Source organism: Sarcophilus harrisii, chromosome 2 (genome assembly GCF_902635505.1).
Source record: "Sarcophilus harrisii chromosome 2, mSarHar1.11, whole genome shotgun sequence".
NCBI classification, from domain to species: Eukaryota; Metazoa; Chordata; class Mammalia; order Dasyuromorphia; family Dasyuridae; genus Sarcophilus; species Sarcophilus harrisii.
In genome coordinates, this window is record NC_045427.1 from 209,956,475 (window position 1) to 209,977,174 (window position 20,700).

At 35.0% G+C, this 20,700-nt stretch overlaps 1 long non-coding RNA gene across 1 annotated transcript in view; it reads left to right on the forward strand.

Moving 5' to 3' along the window:
* The first annotated feature begins 364 nt into the window (after positions 1-364).
* Positions 365-20,700, forward strand: part of LOC111718604 — a 34,311-nt gene continuing 13,975 nt past the window's right edge. The window contains exons 1-2 of the long non-coding RNA XR_004231870.1: positions 365-739; positions 20,164-20,276. This is a non-coding gene — a long non-coding RNA (uncharacterized LOC111718604). The remainder of the gene's footprint in view (positions 740-20,163; positions 20,277-20,700) is intronic.

Sequence of the window (20,700 nt, forward strand, 5' to 3'; positions counted from 1 at the left end):
CTTTCAGAACCTCTGGATCTTTGCCTCCCCTGCTGACACAGGATTATTGAATGAGTTGAAGAGACATTAGGAGCCACTAAGTCTAATCCCTTTATTTTAGCTATGAGGATTCTGAAGGTCAGAAAGTGGAAATAAGATGCTCAAATTCACATCTCACCTCTTTAAATAAAATAATTGCCTTAGGTTTATGGAAAAAGTGCACGGTCTTATAAGGAAACCAGAAAATAGTTCCAGAAATCAGGATTTCTAACCTTTCTTCTGACATCTCTATTGAGTTAGTGTCCTCCTCCTCCCCCATTTGATTTCTTTCCAAGGTCAAATGGCCTCACCGCACCAAATATTGGTTTTCTTTTAACAGATGCTACCCAACAACAACAACTCATTAGCTGTTCATTAACCACTGGCGAAGTTTTAACTGCTGCCTGATTGATCACTAGTCACCAGCAGGAAATCAGCTGCTGCCATCTTCCTGGATGCCTCTTGTTCACATCAATTCCATTATCGGGGTAGAGACGGCAAAGGACAAGAAACGTCAGAAGAGAGGTACTCTCTAATGTGTGTTGCTAGAAGGCTAATCTTTCTACAAGGTGACCCATAGCCAAGGAAACGAAGAAACAGCCCATCGCTCATAACATTCAAGGGATGACATGAAAGATGCCAGAGATTCTTTCCAAACCACAATTGATTCTGAGATGGGACTGTGAAATTGCCTGCTGGGGACCATAAACTCCTACCATGGGTATGCAAAAACAAGGAAAAATCTCAAACTTCAACACCAAGCTGGGGGAAAAACCTCTCTGCCCCCATAAACTTAAGAGCCTTGGAAAAATTAGCAACCCAATTCATAAACTGTTAATTGAGTCTCTGTTCTAGAAAAAAAAAGTCTAAAGCAAAATAATGAACCTAAATGCCAGAGAAACAGCTGTTAAAAAGCAGGGGGAGAATATCTTGGAAAAAGGATAACCATGTTTCTACATAACTACAGGAGTCATGTTGAAGGTTTCCATTAGTTCTCTTTGGTGTTGGTCAATTATCAGATATAAGGGGGGGGGGGGGTGTGGGCAAAGTTTCCTCAGGTGATTGAATATATCCTTCCACACATCAATGATGGGGATTCTAATCTTTTAGGATTGTACCTTTGGGGCACCCTAGATTTTAATCAATGGGTTATCATGGCTCTACTAGGCTAAAATCATTCAAAAGGTGTTTTTGATAAAAGGAAGTCCTTGAGGGATTTGCTATTTGTAGAAATTAGGGTTGGTTCACAATATTTTGTCCTTTCTAGCATTTTTTAAAATTTGTGAGCAGATCAATTCAACAAACAATTATTAATCATCTATAATGTCAAGGATCCTATAGTAGGTGCCACAATTCAAAAACAAAAGCAAAATAGTTCCTGCCCTAAGGAATTTATTTACATTCTACTGAGGAGAAGAATTACAAAATGTGCATGTGAGAAAATACAAACTTATTTCAAGAGGGAGAGGGTTCTTAAAGTGGAGACTTCAGGAAAGGTCTTGTTAAAGAGACTGAATACAACTTCTGAAGGAAGCTAGGAATTCAGCAAGGTGGAGGTGAGAATGGAATGCATTCCAGACATGGGGCGGGAATCATTTATGTGAAGGCAAAGAAGTGGGAGATGGAACAATGATTATGAGAAACAGCTGGCAGTATATTTGACTCTAATGGAAAGTATGTGAAGGGAAGTAATAAGTAATGAAACTGGAAAGGTATAGAGGAAACAGATTGTGGAGGGTTTAAAATGCCAGGCCCAGGATTTTGTATTTTATCCTACAGACTATAGGGAGCCATTGATTATTTTTAGGTGATGGGGTAACAGTACAATCTGTGTTTTAGGAATATTATATTGATAGCTGAGTGGAGGCTGGGCTAGAGTGGGGGAAAGCTGTAAGTATAAAGACCAATTAAGAGGCTATTTTTATAGTCTAGGTTAGACATGATGAAAGCCAGAACCAGAATGATGACTAGGTGAAAAGAAAAAAGGGAGAGATTTTGTTAAGGTGGGTTTGGGTTTGACAATAATTAGCAACTGATTGGATGTAGAGGCTAAGGAAGAATGAAAAGTCAAGAAAGACTCCAAATCTGAGAAAACTAGAATGGATTTTGGGGAAAATAGAATGAGTTTTTTGGAAATGCTGAGTTTTAAGCATGTATAGGATTGTGGCAGAGTCATTTCAAACTTGACTGTAAACACATTGGGGTTTAGTTGATGAAGAAATGGAAATGATTTGCCATTCCCTTCTCCAGCTCATTTTACAGATGAGGAAACTGAGGTAAACAGGTTTAAGTGACTTTCTTAAAGCCACAGAGCTAGTAGTTGTCTGAGGCTGGATTTGAAATCAAGTCTTCCCAACTCTGTGCCTGGTGCTCTATCGACCCTGATCAGGGTCAATACTGTCCACCTACTGTCTACCTATGGCTTAGTCAGGAGGATAAGTAAAGTAAGTAGATGGTAATGTCAAACTGGGATGTAGGAGAGAAATTGTCTTTCTCAGTAGAAAGTGAACTACTTGAGAACTGGGACAATTGTATCTCCACTTGTATCTCCAGTGCCTTGTTTAAGGTAGGCACTTAAAAAATATTTATTAAATGACTATTTGTAGTATATAATTTAAATTATGAAAACAACACATTTGAATGATATCCACTATTGAATTCAAGTATATCAGTGCATTGTTGGTAGAGTTGTGAATTGATCTAGCCATTCTGGAAAGCAATTTAAAACTCGGCTTTCAAAGTCACTAAACTATGCATAATTTTTGATCCAGAAATACTGCTAATAGGCTTTTACTCTAAAGAGTGGCAAAGTAAGAAAGCACTTTCATAGTGCTTTAAAGTTTGTGGAGTACTTTACAAAAGTTATCTAACTTGATCCTCACAACAACCCGGTGAAGGGGAGGTGCATTTTACTTTTTTTATGTTTTACATTATAATTTTACACATAAATTTAATGAGATTAAGTGATTTGCCTAGGTAACATAACTATCCTTTGGGTAACAGAGTCTGAGGCAAGATTTAAATTTAGGACTTCTTGATACCAAGGCCAGCACTTTATTTGCAAAGTATTTTTAAAAAATTGGAAAGTGAGAAGATAGCCATTAAACTGGAGAAGGGCTTAGCATATTATGAGATAGAAATGGAATGAAATACTATTATGCTACAAAAAATAATGAAGGGGATCATTTCAGAGAAATGTGGTAAGACTTGTGTGAACTAATCCAGAGTGAAGTAAACAGAACCAGATCATTTTCTACAATAACGACATGGTAAAAACCAATAACTTTGAAAGACGTAAGTATTCTGATGCAAAGAATAACTAACCATAATTCTAGAGAACTGAGAAGAAGAATGCTTCCTATGTCCAGAGAAAGTACTAAAGTACTAAATATGCTAACTGAAAAACTTTTTTGGGGGGATACTACCAATATGGGTATTTGCTTGGCTATGAATATTGATTATGAAAGTTTTTTTTTCCTTTTTTCCCTTAATGGGAAAACCCTAGGAAGAAGAGAAAATAAATTCTTATTAATTGAAAGAAGTTAATGCTGAATTCAAATACAAATTATTGCACATGTAGTAGGTTTTAGGATTGGCATCTTTATGTGTAACAGATGTGCTGATTTCTTCATGGACAAGGAAACCACAGTTCCACTCTAGCTCTCTCAGTACAGCTATTCAAGTCTTCCAAGAAGCCTCTTCAGAATTTCTTCTGCACTGTGCATATATTTTTCACAAGATAAAAATTATACTCAATTCTTTCAGAATGTCTCAAGTTTCTCTCAAATATTATAGCCAAGTTAGTCTTTCAAGAAAGACTATTAAAATAACACTTAACTGGTCCCCCTGAAACCTGTTTTTAACAGGTTTAACAGGTGTTTTTAACACCTGAAATGGGATATTCCCAAAAGAAGGAAGAGGGAGAAGTAAAAAGGCAATAGATTGCAGGTCAACTAAAGAGATTTCAATTTTTTTGTAAACAGAGGTGGTACATTTGTGGATAATGGCAAGATTAAAGGTATGACCATCTTTATGTATGACCATGGGAGATGAGTAGTTTAAGTATTTGAGTATTTAAGGTATTTGTAGCAGAATCAACTTCATGTTGACATCTCCTACTATGGGAGTAAGAGTTGGGAAGGAGAGAAAGATTGAAAGAAAAGTATCAAACTCACTGAGGAAGGAAGGGAAATGATGGAATCTGTAGACAGTAATATCAGGATTTGATTAACTGGTAGATAAGTATAATATGGACCTCAAGAGATTCTGAACACTCAGAGATTCCTGAGTGATGAAGGTAGAAGGAAAAGTTGGAAGGAAGCAAGGAGTATTTCTAAGTTTTCCATTTCAACTAGTGAGTCAAAAAAAATGAATGGAAGTTCAATCAGTACAGGATAGACTGGCCAGGGAAACTGTGTAATCAGAAGTCAAGTTTCAGTAAGAGAGAAGAATGAAGAGGAAAAATACTTAAGTTTAAGGTAAATTTATTGCCTATGGAACAGGTGTTCCAGAGAACATAGTAAGACTGGATGGAGTTAGTTTGAGACTTTGGGATGGGAGAATTGAGGGGAGATGGGAATGAAGAATCAGGTGGTTGGGGTAAGTATTGAGATTTGGATGATTTTATATATGTATGAGTTTAAAATAAATGGGATAGGAATAAATAGATTCATTTACTATGTTCCAAGCATAGTTCTAAGTGCTGATGTAAAAGAAAAAAAATGAAAGATGATTTGCTCACAGTTATCTCTAAAGTTCCTCTCCACTCCAAATCTATCATTAGCAATTGGACATACTCTCTTTTGAAAGTGTACTTTTTGAGCAGAAATCTAGGGGATAGCTGAATAGGAGTTACAAGATAGTTTCTAAGGTTCCTTCCAGTTCTAAATCTATAATCCATGAGAACATTTGGAGAGAACATTAAGGAATATGATTCAGAAATCCATATAAGACTATAATAAGTAATTTTTTAAATGAAAATAATTTTTGTTAATATTAAGTGGTAGGAAAGTCAAGGATTGAAAGTGGTCCTGAGGAACAAAGAGTATGTCAATTCCTTCTAGCTCTGTGTGCTGGGAATGGGAAAGGATGAGCAGCCAATCTTAAATGGAGTGCCTAGGGATATGGTTTCTTTAGGAGGATTCTAGGTTTCAAAAGATGGGAGAAATGTGGGAGGAAGAAAGCTAATATCATTGATATAGACATTTAGAAGATGGACTTTGGATGTCATCATGGCCCCCTCATGTTTCATTTTTGTCTTTGTACCATCAGCATCTTAGCAAAATGCCTGATACTTGGTAGGCATTTGATAAATGTTTGACAAGTGATTGGTTTTACTGATAAAGAAACTGAGACCCAGAGAAGTAGAGTGATTTGTCTTAAGTTATACAATTAATAAACAGAAGAAACACAATTGGAACTGAGGTCCTCTATATTCAGTGATCTTTTCACAAAAGAGAATCAGTAGAATGGGAGAAACAAGGGCAGAAGGGGAAAGTAAATTTTTATTTACCATGGAGAGAGTGAGATAGGGAGGAAAGGTAGCAGCCTGTGTGGTCAGCATTGCAAAGGACTTGATGACCACTGGCCTCTGGGAGAAAGAGTAGGGGGAGAGCATCATCAGGCAAAGTTGGAGGTTGGAGCCCTGGCGGTTCTGGGCTAGTTCCCATGGAGGGGAATGCATAATCTGGCTGGGAAAGCAAGAGACAGTACTTACAGGACACTCTGTGAGTACAGAAACAAGTGCATACCAGTCTAGTGAAAACAGAGTTCTTGCTGTGAGGGAAAATTGTGGTCCTTGACAGTTATAGCCAAGAGATTTGGAGTTTTATTAAGAATTCCAGGAAGGCAGAGGCTTTGCCTTAAAATGTGAATCAAAGGGAAGAAATCCACCGTGTGGGAGCTCAAAGCAAGCTCTGTTTAACACTGACAAGAGCTCTTGGAATTATTATTGCCTTACCTTAAGCTGGCCCTTTGTGATAAGGTAGCAAGGTTTAGTCAAAATGAAATCACTGAAGGTCTTGAGTATTGGAGTGGAGAATGTGCCTTTTCCCCTTGTTGACAGCTGAAAGCTTCTGACTCACCTTTTTCTCTCAGCTGTTTCTATTTCAGTTTTCCTGTTCAGACTGAGGGAGAGAAGGGTTGATCTCAGCAAAGTGCAATACTATTATACTCAGTATAGTTCCTTTACTTAAAGCATCTTTCAGGGCCTCGGGGAGCCATTGTATATATATCAACTTTGCCTATGAATCAACCTACTTATATTCTTTTCAATTCTCACTGAATAGATTCAATTACATAACAATGGGACATACTTTGGCAAGTGTGCTTTATTTGAACCCAAATTCAGGAAATGGCTAACTAGAAGTCATGAGACCCAGAATCCAGTCTCAGGTCTAGTAGTCTCCTTGTAGACCTAGGAGTCTTGGGAAAATTGCTTTTCTTATCTAGACTTCAAATTTCTTCTTTGGAAAAAAGTCAGACTAAATGATCTCTACAGTCCCTTCCAGTTCTAAAGATCCAAATTTAAATGCTGTTTTTGATCTTGAAAGTTGCTGATAATCATCATCCAATTTTTGTGATATATATGATACTTGGAAACATATTATACCTTATGTGACATGTTATACCAGAATGTAGGGAGAACCCCACTAATGATGACAGAACAAATCAGCAGGTGTGCTGCTTGCCAGTTGTCTGTTGAAAGACAAAGTGCCTTTCAATTATCCATTGAAGGAGTGCAATATCTTTCATGAAGAGGGATCCTCCTTGAATTACCAGTTCAATAACTACCTCATGTCTTTCCTAAACTCAAGTATGAACTTCCTAAAGGATGCACTATTCATACTGACCGCCAGAGGGCATAGACCCTACAAATCTCTAGATAGCTCTTATATTCTTGTTCTATGGTATTTAAATCCACCATGGAGGGGGTTCCGATTTAGTCAGGGGATGATAGACAATATTGCCCAAAATACCACAACCATGAACTCTTTTGCTTTTGAGCCACCCACCTTACACTTGGAATCTCTTCTTTCAGTCAATATTTCCCACTTTTACATTTGCAGAACATAGAGGCTCAATATACCCTAGCCATATATTTTTTGAACTTGTGAAAATGAAAGGAAAAATATTAAGGGCTCTTCTCACATGGAACCTTTTACCTCCAACCAGTTAGGGGAACAGACAGGTTAATAGTTCAGTGGATGGGGAAGATCTGCTCAAATTCAGCCTCAGGCACTTATTAGATAAGTAATCAAATGAAAACTGAGGATAATCATGGCACCTACACCCCAGAGTTATTGTGAAGATCAAATGAACACTATTTGTAAAGAGCTTGACACATACAGTTGCTTCTCAGCAAATGCTTATTCCTTTTCCTTTCTTCCACTTTCCCAAACTTTCTCCTGTTTGATCTCGGTTCTTTTGAATTATGGGTCGTCACTAAAATACATTCCCTGTCTCCCTCCCCAGTCCTACCACTTCCACACACATAATCCAGGGAAAGGAGCTAATGAAGGAGAGGTACACATGTCAAACCTCCCAAGTCTGTTTTTTGTTTGTGTCAAAGAAAAGCACACAAAGGCTTGAGAGAAATGGTCTGTCCCCAACCCCAACAGCTGGGCAGATGTTGGGCTGCCATTCTCTGCTGCTCAGTTCTCATCTCCACTTGAGCGTTGTACTTGTCTCTGCATCTCTGACATTCACAATCTCTACCACAGTCAGCTGCTTGGAACTGACCACCAAGGCAGCTGCTGCTCCAGCTGTCCCAGCCACTGAATCACCTCATGGAAACATTGTCAGTTTTAAGCTAACGCTGCTCACCTGCACAATGACCATCCAGCCCAGCTTTAGTGGTAGCCTCCAATTGCCTCCAGGTCCCTACAAGGCAGTCAATTCTCAGCCTTTCTATTCTGATGTGACTTCCTACTTGGTCAGAGCTGTTGCTTCCCAAGATTCTTCTAGAGAGCAGATAGGTTAAGATCCTTGGACTATCTTTCTGTATTATCATTATCCTAGATTCAGAGGTAAATAACAATTTGAAAGAAATGAGGGGATGGTGAGAGTACAGCTTTATTGTTACTTTGGTTTAGTTATTTTTCAGTCATAACTATTTGTGACTTTATTTGGAATTTTCTTGGCAAAAGATAGTGGAGTGTTTTGCTATTTCCTTCTCCAGCTTATTTTACAGATGAGGAAACTGAGGCAAATGGGGTAAAGTGGCTTGTCCAAGGTCATCTAGCTAGTAAATGTCTGAAGCTGGATTTGGATTCAGGTCTTCCTGATTATAGGCCTGGCCTCTAATCACTGGCCACCTAGTTTTATATATATTTATATATATGTATGTATGTATATAAATTGACCATATTTTGAAGAATTATGGAAAAGATAGCAGGACTACAAAGACCAAATGAGAAATCCTTTCTTGGTTTCAAATTGTGCAAACCATCTGTGTGGAAACCTCTAACTAATAAATCAATAATTTATTAAGTGACTACTACATTATAATAAAGGAAATAATAAAGAAACAAATCAACAAATAAGTAGATGAATATATAGGTTAATATATAAACACACATATATACTTATATATAGTTGTGAAATTATCTATACCAATGTTTGTTCTTTACATGTTTAATATACATATACACATATGTCTTTTGAACAGATATAAAATAAATATAAATGTTCATAATATTTATAAATTTTCTTATAGAAAATGTCCTACATATTCTATTTCTTTCTCAATATTTTAAAATATTCTATAAATATTATATTTTATATAAATATTTCTAGTATAAATATGTAGAATATTTATAAATATTTCTTAAATATATAAAATGCCAACCTAAACAGTCTCTGTATTCTATTTCTTTGCAAATATTTTAGAATATTCTATAAATATTCTATTTCTAATATAATTTTGTGGAATATTTATATACATATTTAAAATAAATATAAAATAAAGCCAAAGCAGTTCAATCAAAGATACCCTGGGAGGAGGGGAACTTGAAATTTGAGGAATCAAGAATGTCCATTAAAGGCACCATCCACATGTATCCTTTGTTTCCTCTGAAAAAAAAAATTGTGTCTTATTTTAAAAATAATAATGAATACCAATATAATTGAACTTCCTTAATGGCTATACATATGCAACTTAATTCATCTTAATGAATGAAAGGATAGGAACTTAATATGTTATTTCATTTTGATTGGGAACTACCAGATGAGGAAATTTTCTCTACCAGTGTAGGTCGGTATTCACCCTACAACTTATAGTCTTGGAGAATTGCCCAAAACTTTGAGAGGTAAAAGTGCCATGTCCAAGTTAATGAGGCAGTATGACTCAGGGGCAGAATTTGAATCCATATCTTCCTGATTCCAGGGTCAGATCTTGCCATAGTCATCCACACCACAAAAAAAAAAAAGCATTCTGAAATCTTTTTCAGTTACTCACTCCATGTTTGGAATACATTTTTTTTTTTTTTTTTTAATTAAAGAACAACTAATTGGGTTTATCATCTTTTGCCTTTACATTGCAGTTATTTCTGGAAAAAGATTATCCTTTAACCTCCTTATTCTAAGTCTATTTCTCTTTTGTAACAAAGAAAAACATCTGATCAAAACCACTCAATTTTATCCTTTGAATCTGTGGGTCATGAGGTGAGAGGGTTCTTCCATGCCTATGCTTTTTAGGAATTGTTATATAAGTCAATACTGTATTTGGTTAAAGATTTTTTCCTGTAACCTATTAAACTGATTATGTGAATTCGAGGGTGGATAACACTGTTCATATGATTTTACTAATTGTTTTTCTAATATTGAAACGTTCTTATAATCCAAATATCAATCCAATTTTTTTCATAATATTTTTTGTATATGTAGTTTTATTCTTTTTGTAAGGATTTAATTAAAAATTAATATCAATTAATGAAAATTTTTGTACAAAGAGTATGGGACTTAAAGTCAAGAAATCCTGAGTTCACATGCTCTCAGACACTTATTAGCTGTGTGATCCTGGACAAGCCCTAATTTCCTCCTCTGTAATATGTGATAATAATAATATCCCTTTTAGAGGGATATTATGAGAATCAAATGAGTTAACCCATCTAAAGTGCTATATAAATGTTATCTATTGTTATTAATAGCAATAGTAATGAATGCTCCTTTCTGAATGCTTTCTGAATTGCTTAATTGATTAATATCAACTGAAAATCATTGTGGGGGGGAACACTATTGGGGACTCATGAGCTACAGTATTTTAAAAGATAGTCCTTTTAAAAATTTTATATTCATTTAAAATTTTTTTCTTCCAAATTCTTTCCCTTCTCTATTCCCTCATTAAGAAATCAAGCAATTTCATATAGATTATATATATGAAGCTAGGACAGCTAGGTAGTACAGTGGCTAGAGTGCCAGTCCTGGAAGCAGGAGAGCCCCAACTTCAAATCTGACCTCAGATACTTACTAACTGCTTGACCTTAATCATGTAATCTAATTTGCTTCAGTTCCTCACCTGTAAAAAAAAAATAAAATAAATAAAAAGCTTGAGAAGGATATTGTAAATCATTCCAGTATCTTTGCCAAGAAGACTCCAGATGGGGTCACAGAAAATTAGACACAAGTGAAATAAATCATCATCATCAGCAACAAAATATGTGTGCAGTCACACCTATTACTCATATTATGAAAGAAAATACAGACCAAAAAAAAAAAAAAGAAAATTAAAAGTTTTTAAAAAAAGTATGTTTTGATAATGAAAAGAATATTCCTAAAGCCTTTTTAAGGTTTATCTTGAGGGAGTGATGCAGCTAGCCAGGCAAATAGGGACTAATTTGTCAGACTGATTTCCCAATCCCCATGAATTCTAGAGCTTTCCCTCAATTAATTATTTCTTCTTTATCCTGAATATAGTTCACTTTGTATATTTGTTTGCATGTTGTCTGCCTTGTTAGATGGTAAGCTCTTTACAAGCATGAACTGTCTTTTGCTTCTTTTTTTAACCCCATTACTTAGCACAGTTATTGGCAGATAGAAGGTACTTAATAAATGTTTATTGGTGAATTGAGCATCAGTGGGAGTAAGCATTGTGGGATGATTCTAGAGTCTATATATGAACTATACTTTGTATTATTTATATAATTGCATTATTATAATTTCATTGTAGTATTTTATTACATTACTATTACATTAATGTATTACATTTTATTTATTCACCAAATGTGAGACATTTACATTGCTTCCAATTTGGGCCATTTTTTCCCCTTTTTCACAATTAAGCATAAATACTGCTATGAAAATCTGTTAACAGATAGCTTTTTTTTCTGTCCTAGATATGACCTTAATTAGACAAGGCTTTTCAGAGGCAAAATTAACTCTCAATTCAGTAAAAATTCCCAAAGGCAAGATTGCCCTAACAAAAATTGAGAAGCTGGAGAAATTTTTGCTTTCCTGTCTACTATCTTTGTATTGGAGCCCTTTGTCCTTTTTAATTGCTCTGTCCAACTTCTCCTCCTCCCAAACATGTTCTCACCCCTTCTTGAATTTATTGGGATCAAAGCTTGGAACTGAAAGAGAAATATTTGACAATAGAATTTCAAGTCACTGTTTGAAAGGAGAAGAGGAGTGGAAAGGATCTTGGGGAAAATAATAGCCACCTGCAATTCTTCAATAAATATTTAGGAAGACAGCTGTCTATGAGGTTTGACCTGCCCAATGTAAAATCACTTTCATTCTGGCCACTGCTAAGAACTCCTCATCAAAGAGTTAAAACTTCCTGCAAATGACTAAGAATGTGTCTATGTTGAGGGTGGGGGAAAGTGCAGGGAAGGGGGAGTCGAGGGGAGTGTAGACCAGCCAAATGCTTGCTCACGAAGGATCTGACTCAGGGAGTATGGTGTGTGGTCCATCAGCAATATCCTGTTATTAAAGATGCTGCTCTCAGTTTCAGGGCTTCTTCCTCCGATCTTTAGGAGGATAAAGAAATTAGGTAAAGGGAAACAATAAAAATAATCTTCATTCTGGGTAGATTTTCACTTTGGGGTAAATCTTCCAGTTTGAGAGTTAGACAATAAGGAAACATAAGGGTCAATCTGATCTCCATATATCAAATGAATGATAACCTAGGCATAAAATAAAAATAGATCTACAAAGACTTTCTTTTAAAGTAGCTTTTCCTGACAGAGAGAAGTAGCTTCTTCCCATTTGAGCTGCTCAATGCCAATACCTCACCTCTCAGCTTCCAGTCAATTTCTCCTTTCCTTTTTATAAGCCTTTTTCCTCTTGGGGAAAGAACACCTTTTTTTATTATTATAGCTTTTTATTGACAGAACATATGCATGGGTAATTTTTCAACACTGACCCTTGCAAATACTTGTGTTCCAAATTTTCCCTTCCTTCCCTCCATCTTATTATCTGCAAAGAGTGATAATTTGGTTTCCTCATTACCTACTCTAATTCCTTTCATCTCTTTTTCTTCTCTTATTGTCAAAATTAGCATTTTTAATACAATATTGAATAGTGATAGTGATAGTGTGTGCTGTTCTCTTCTTTTCTAGAATATGATCGTTCTCTAGGAGCCGGTTTCTTGGGGGGCTTCTGGAGGCAGCCTTAGTTTCAGTTCCAAGTAATAATCACCTCAAATGCAGCCAGGTATTAAAGTAACAGTCCTTATTGTCTCTTCCAAAATAGCTCAGTTAGTTTTTTAGAGGCCTATCTCCCTCCTTGGTTCTAAGAGCTCTTGCAGCTTGTCTGCCAGCTTCAGCCTCCAGCTCTCTCTGAATCTTGGTTATACTCCTCTCAATTGATTCCAGAAGCTCCTTATATATGATTTCTTACAGGTGTGAACCCAAAGGTTGATTCCTCCTCTGAGAGAGTGGGTTTGTGGGAGGTGTAAACTTGTGAATCTCATACTGAATCCTGACTTGTGAATCTCCCAAACTTGTGAACTAATGTGTGAGCTAATGTGTGAACTCTTAAAAGTGTAAACATAAGCATTGTTTCTATCAATTCTAGTGACTTAACACCTTGTAAGGATTCTAACAATAGTGGGCAACCTTATTTCTTTTTTTTATTATTATTATAGCTTTTTATTTACAAGATATATGCATAGGTAATTTTTCAGCATTGACAGTTGCAAATCCTTTTCTTCCAACTTTTTCCCTCCTTCTCCCTACCCCTTCCCCAGATGGCAGGTTGACTAATACATGTTAAATATGTTAAAGTATAAGTTAAATATAATATATGTATACATGTTCAAACAGTTTTTTGCTGTATAAAAAGAGTCAGACTTTGAAATAGTGTAAAATTAGCCTGTGAAGGAAATAAAAAATGCAGGCCGACAAAAATAGAGTGATTGGGAATTCTATGTAGTGGTTCATAGTCATCTCCCAGAGTTCTTTCCTTGAGTGTAGCAGGTTCAGTTCATTACTGCTCTATTGGAACTAATTTGATTCATCTCATTGTTGAAAAGGGCCACATCCATCAGAATTGATCATCATATAGTATTGTTGATGAAGTATATAATGATCTTCTGGTCCTGTTCATTTCACTCAGCATCAGTTCATGTAAGTCTCTCCAGGCTTTTTTGAAATCACCCTCCTGGTCATTTCTTATAGAACAATAATATTCCATAATATTTATAATACTCAGTTTCCAGTTTCTGGCCACTACAAAGAGGGCTGCCACAAACATTCTTTGGGCAACCTTATTTCACCCCTGATCTTATTGGGAATGGTTCCAGTTTATACCCATTACATATGATGCTTGCTGATGATTTTAAATAGATGCTACTGACTATTTTAAGGAAAAATCCATTTATTCTTATACTCTCTAATGTTTTAATAGGAATTGGTGTTGGATTTTATCAAATGCCTTTTCTGTAGCTATTGAAACGATCATATGAATTTTGTTAATTTTGTTATTAATAGAGTCAATTATGCTAATAGTTTTCCTAATATTGAACCAGGAGGTCAGCATTTATACAACACAAAGTACACAGTTGAGTTGGAAATTTAGTGGTTTGTTATTAAGTTGGAGACTCTGAAAAGCAGCATGGCAGAGTGAAATAGGGACTGATTTTGGAGTTAGAGAAATGGGATTTATTTCCTGGCACTGTGATTTATTTCCTCTTCTTAAGGAAGTCTCTTCTCTCTGGGCTTTGATTTCCTAATTTGTTAAATGAAGGATTGGACTAGATCTGTAAAGTTTCTTTCAGTCTAAATCTATCATCCAAAGAGGCTTTAAAGATAGCAACATTGACTACAGACAAAAAAATTAGCTTTAATGAATTAATTATCTGATCTATTTAACCAGAGAATTTTCACTGATACTCTTTACATCCTACTCATGCAATCAACAGTACTCTCTGGGAAACCTTTTCTAAACCCCTATGAAATCATATATATTCTACAACCTTTCTATATCTTAAGTTGTATGATTCCTTAACATTCAGAGTAGTTAAGTTACTTGTCCATAGCACACTGTTTAGCAACACTCACTATGCTTGACACATAGTAGTTATTTAATAAATGCTTGTCAACAAGCATGGTTGTTAGTAATTGTCAGAAATAGATTTCAACCTAGGTTTTCCTGACTCCAGACCCAATATTTTGTCTATAATATAGTGTTGATATATATAAAATTATAAATTTAGATTTAGAAAGAATCTTTAAGTCTTCCAGTCTAATCCCCTTTATTTTACAGATGATTTTTCATAAGAAAAGTCACCCTGAATGATACACGATTTATCCAGTCCAAATTTCTGTCTGTAACATTTATGTCATGGGACCCATGGGTTAGTTTTATAACCATGATGTTTCCCATTCTCAAGGAGATATACCCTGTACATCTTTATCTTCCCTATAATAAGCCATAATGGATTTATCATCCATGAGACTAAACCTTTTCTAAACTTACTGATATTTTCAGTCTGTACTACTCTTGGGGATAATGAGTTCCATTTATTACCAACTCACTAGTTGTTTTTTTTAATAGCTCCTTCAAATTCGATACTACTCTGGATATAATGTTATTTTTCCAGATTCTACATGTCTTCTCTTTATACTGGCTGCCCCCATGACTGGAATGCATTCCATTCTCATCTTCATTCCTTACAATGTTTAGTTTTTCTTAATATTCAGTACTATTCAGCATGAAGATTTTTCTGATCCCTTTATTGGCTATCTCCTCCCCACAAAATCTTGTTTGTGTGTTATATATATACCAGTGCCAGAAAAGGGAGAGGGATATGGTGGAAGAAGTAGGTAATGATAAATAATTTTACCAAAAAGAGGTGAAAAAGACTTTTATTTAGCCATATTTTTTTACTTTTCTCACATGCACTCAAGGGACCAAAAAAACTGCTTGCTGTTCATCACATAGCATCCTCTAACTGCTATTTCCATTATTAGCTTTCCCTCGTGCCTGGAATTCACTGTTTCCTTAACTCTGGCTTGCTTCAAATCTCTGCTCATTTCCCTCAACTTTCTCCCATCTGTGGATACCTTCCCTTCAAAAGTTATTTTTTATTTATTATGTATGTATCTTGTTTTTATATAAGAAAATGACTTTGGAAGCTATTTAGTCATACATATCTAACCCCATTTTCTTTTTTTTAAGATGAAGAAACTGAGGTTCAGAGAGATTATTTAATCCAAGATCATTTAAGTAGTATGTTTCAGAGGTAAGATTTGAACTAAGTTCAGATTACAGAATTAATGCTTTTTTCTACCATACTGTGTTGCCTCCTGAAATAGAATATAAACTCCATGAAGGCAAGTACTCTCTGTTAGTCTTTTTTTGTTTTGTTTTGTTTTGTTTTTTGGTATTCTCAATACTTAGCATTGTATCAGTTACTTAGTAAGTTCTTAATAAGTGATTGTTGATTGATTGATTAAGAAACTGAGATCTATAGAATGCTGCACATACTCCTAAGAGAAATAATAGCTGTGGGGGGCAGGGGGAAAGGGGACGGCAAGGTAAAGGCAGGAGAAAGCCAAAGGAAAGGAAATGATTAGAAAATGCTTCAAGGACTAACTGTTCAAAATAAAGCACTGTCTAAGACACTGGAAGTATTTATTTTTCTTCCTAATTAGAGGCCATATTCTGCCTCCATCAAGGTCAGAATTTCAAAGTCTAAGACACTGAACCTAAACTGAAATTTCACTCACTCTGGCTGGAAATAGTAGAAAAGGATGTTCCAAGGAGTTCAATGTCCCCACCTCCCTATCTCCCATGGGTAGAAAAAGAAAAAAAAAATCTGGCTGATTTAAATCTTCAGGATTCACACATTCTTTCTACTTTGCCAATAAATAGTTGAAAAAATTCAAAATCAAGCCAGAATTTAGTTTTGTCATGTCAATAGGATTTTTAAGATTTTGGGGGGGCCAGGGTTTGGAAGTTTTACAAAAGAAAACAACTTATTTCACTCATCTCTTCTGTGACCCTCACTGCCCCTTGATTTCCAACTAAATTTTTGTTTTGAGCTGAAGCTTCACATTCAGCTGAACTTTGAAGGATGTTTCTTTGGAAAATGAACAGTTTCCCTCTTAGCCTTTCTCTAGCCCCTTTGATTTTGAACAGCTCAAGACATAGTGTAAGCATCTCTCTTCTACTTGAAATATTCCCAAAGGAAGCAGATGGGCAGGGTGATTTATTCATTGTAGGGATGAGGAAACCAGAGCTGAAAGAGAGCAAGTATGATTGGTGATTGTGACTTTGAGGTTCCACATTCCTGTTGCAGAGTGAACTCAGTATAGACAATAAAATTTAGCTCAATTATAGAGAAAGTTCTTATTTATTCCTAGGGAAATATGCTTGATAGAGTTCCTTCTCTGTAAACTAAATAGATTACACTGCATTATACTAGGGTCCAATCCAGATCTAATATTCTATGATTCCATAATACTGTAATTCATACCTGGCGTATTGCAGAGTGAGCTCAGTATAGACAATAAAATTTAGCTCAATTATAGAGAAAGTTCTTATTTATTCCTAGGGAAATATGCTTGATAGAGTTCCTTCTCTGTAAACTAAATAGAGTACACTGCATTATATTAAGGTCCAATCCAGATCTAATATTCTATGATTCCATAATACTGTAGTTCATACTTGGGGTACTACAAAGGGAAATGACAGATTAGATGACTATTGGAGAAACATTCTAGGTTGACCACTGAGTTTTATCTATCACTTATTTAGAAGAAATCTAGCTAACATCATTGTCCTCAAATGACATTATTATATGCTTAAATGTTAACTCTATCTTTCCATCCTTTGGGCCACAGACTAGAAAATGAAGAAGAAAAGATGAAGTTTTTGAGGACATTTCATTTTTGTCGTTGTATCTTTAGTACATTGGTACATTGCCTTGCAATATAATAAATGCTTAGTGTTGGATTGAAAGGAGGGGAGAGAGGATGGAAGCAGGGAGCAACCCTCTCTGTTCATTTCTGAGTACAGTTATTACCTGCATATTTTCTGTACACATAGCAGAGTAGCTCCTATCCATGAAGGTCATAAGGCCTTGAGCCATTCCTTGTGAGTTCAAATAAGCAGTAAGAAAGACCACTTGCTGAAGAATAATGAAAACTCACATTTACACTTATCATAAGTTTTACAAAGAATTTTTCTCACAGCCACCTTAGGAAGTGGGCTGGGTAAGCCTTATAATCCTTGTTTTTACAAAATTTTAGTGGTGAAAGGAACCTTTGATGACATTTAGTTCTGACCCATATCTCAAGAAGAAACTCCATTACATCATATCTGGCAAATGGTCATCTAACCCTATGGGAAAAACTCTGCTGAAGACAGCCTACTTCATCCTGAGGCAGACAGCCCATTCCATTTTCTAATAGATGTAATTTTTAAGAATCCCTTCCTTATCATAAACCTAAATTTGTTGCTTCTCTTCTTATATTCAACTCTTCTAGTACTGCCCTTTGGATTCAAATGTGTTAAATTTAATTAAGATCAACTTATCTTTTTTTTTTTTTTTTTTTTTACTTTTACATATCTTGTATGATTTTTTTCTATTCTACTTCTCAAAATTCCTTGTATGTGAAGTATTGTAGCCTATTCACCCCCCACTGTGTTACTTTCCTTTGTCTCCTGGCTGAATCTCATTTTCAGTTTTGCAGAGAATATAGTTTTCCCCAATTTACAACAACAGTGGAAGAACTTTGATATTAAAAAAGTGAAACTTTATTTCAGGGAGAAGTCAACAAAAAACAACTAAGATGAGATCGTGTATTCTTTCCTTCTTGTGGTCACTTGTGTGATGACAGTGATGTGGTCTACCATGAACATTTTTTTCCACTTCCTTATTTTTTAACTTAAAAAGTGTTATTGATGCTTTTTGTTTTTGCATCATAGTGATTTCTTTTCAAAATAAATTTTAGCAATATTTTTTGAATATTTTTACAGAATTATAACTTCTCTCTTAAGCTTTCCCTTTTTCTTCTCTCTCCTAGAGAACCATCTTATAGCAAATAATATTGCCTGTTTCCTTCTAATAGTCTCATCAAGGATACTTTTAATGTATGTAAATATTATCCTAATAAAGCTTTACAAATAGAAAAATAAGCATGATAGGTGACTAGTTATTGATATTTTCTTGGTTGCCTTTTTTTGAAGATGAAAAGTTCTGAGAATTTTACCACGGCTCTGGTGTTTACCCTTCCTTCAGATATCTTGAGAATTGACCCCTTATTAATGTCACAAATATGTTACTTTCAGTACCTTTTCTGGCGGCTGTAAGGAGACACAGTGTATGAATTCTGAGTTCAAATCCAGCCTCAAACACTTACTGAGTAACCTAGTCACTTAAACTTTATCTCAAGTTTCTTTAACTGTAAAGTGGGAATAATAATAGTACCTAACTCTCAGGATTATTGAGAGGATAATATTTCTAAAGCACTTAGCATAGTTCATGGCACATTGTAGGCACCTAATATAAATTTGTTCCTTTCTCTTCACCCCCTTCTTGATGACTTTGGTCTAGTTTTTACAATTTTAAAGTTATTTTTTTTTTTCTTTAATTCAATTTTTACTTATTCTAAAACACATTTAGTTACCATCTAAGTTTAGTGATTCCATTATCCTTGATTTTGAAAAAAGTTTTATTGCAAGAAATCTTTGCAGATCTTTTTCATTTGTGTGTGTGTGTGTATGTGTGTGTGTATGTGTAGTGTGTGTGTGTGTGTGTGTGTGTGCGCGTGCGCGCATTTGTTACCTTCCAATTTCATCCTTCAATGCCTTAGGGAAGATTTTGCTTATTGAGTTTTTTTTAACAAGCTTTCTATAAGCTAGTTTTTGATCTTTATTGTGTGTCATTGCTTTATGAAATTGCATTTCTAATCTACCATCACCTTTCTCCATGAGAGTTCAAAAATTAGTTTATAGTCTAAATTGGTAATGCCATTTGCTGCCATCTCTCTCTCTACTTGGGAAGTAAGTCAGGTATTCCCCAAGGTGGTTTTTAGATTCTTTTGGTTATCTTATTATGATAATTTATATTATAATTTTCTGTACAACAATTTGTGATGTTGTGTATGAAATTTTTATCAGTAAATATGTCTTTCTTCCATCCATGTCTCATGTTTTCACATCAATAAGATGTTTAAATATTTCAAATTTTAGTGGTTTTCATTGCATACTTTTTCTCATTTTTATTTGTATAACTTTTTATTAATCTTGATATTTTTTCTAACAGTTGGTCTAAACTATATAGAAAAATGATTTATGAAGTGACTCCCACATCAGTAATGATTTGTTTCTTTTTTGTTAAAATATGATCACCTTCATTTTTAAAGAAATGATAAGGTCTTTTGATTCCTTTGTCAAAGAGAGTATTCATGGTACATTATTGTGAGACTTCTGGATAATCCTCAAATCACTGTTCTCTTTCATTCCTTATTTCTGATTTATATTTTCCACCATACTTGTTTTTGTCATGCTTGCCTATTCCCATGCTTACATTAAAGTTACCAAGCAAAAGAAGTATATGTTGATTTAATTTGGAGGGATTTTTTGAGTTCTTTGCATAATTTCTCTATCTCTTCATTCTCTGTAACAGATGTTGGAACTTAAACTGCAATTATTTTCATGTTATTTTTTTTCTTTTTTCAAATTCCATGAACACTGCAGAACAGAATGTCTTTGACTGAAAATAAAAGCTCTTGCTCTTGGGGGAAGAGAGCAAAGAAGTAAGAGGGGATATGTCTGTGATCTCCAGTGCTTAGAACAATATTTGGCAAATAGTAAGTAGATAATACATGTGTATGTTTTTCATTCCTTCACCAATCAATAAACATTTATTAAGCACCAACTGTGTTCTAGGCACTATACTAAATACTGAGAATAATTATTCCTTCCATATTGAAAGGGTTAGGAGCATGGTATTTCTACATCCCTAGCCCCTTACCATATGCCCATCTAATCTGAGTAAATTATTTTGGCTCTTCCATAGTACCAGAGAAGTCCAATTTTTTTCTTTTTCTTTTATGGGATATTTTATATTACCTTATTGTAAAATTCTGGTTAAATATTTGGTCATAGGCCTTGTACTATCTTCTGACTTTTATGTGTCATCTGCAAATTCTGCAAAACTCCCCCAAAAGTCCCATTTAATTTTTGATGCTGACCCTTCAATATAACAAAACCACAGTGGGGAAAGTTAATATA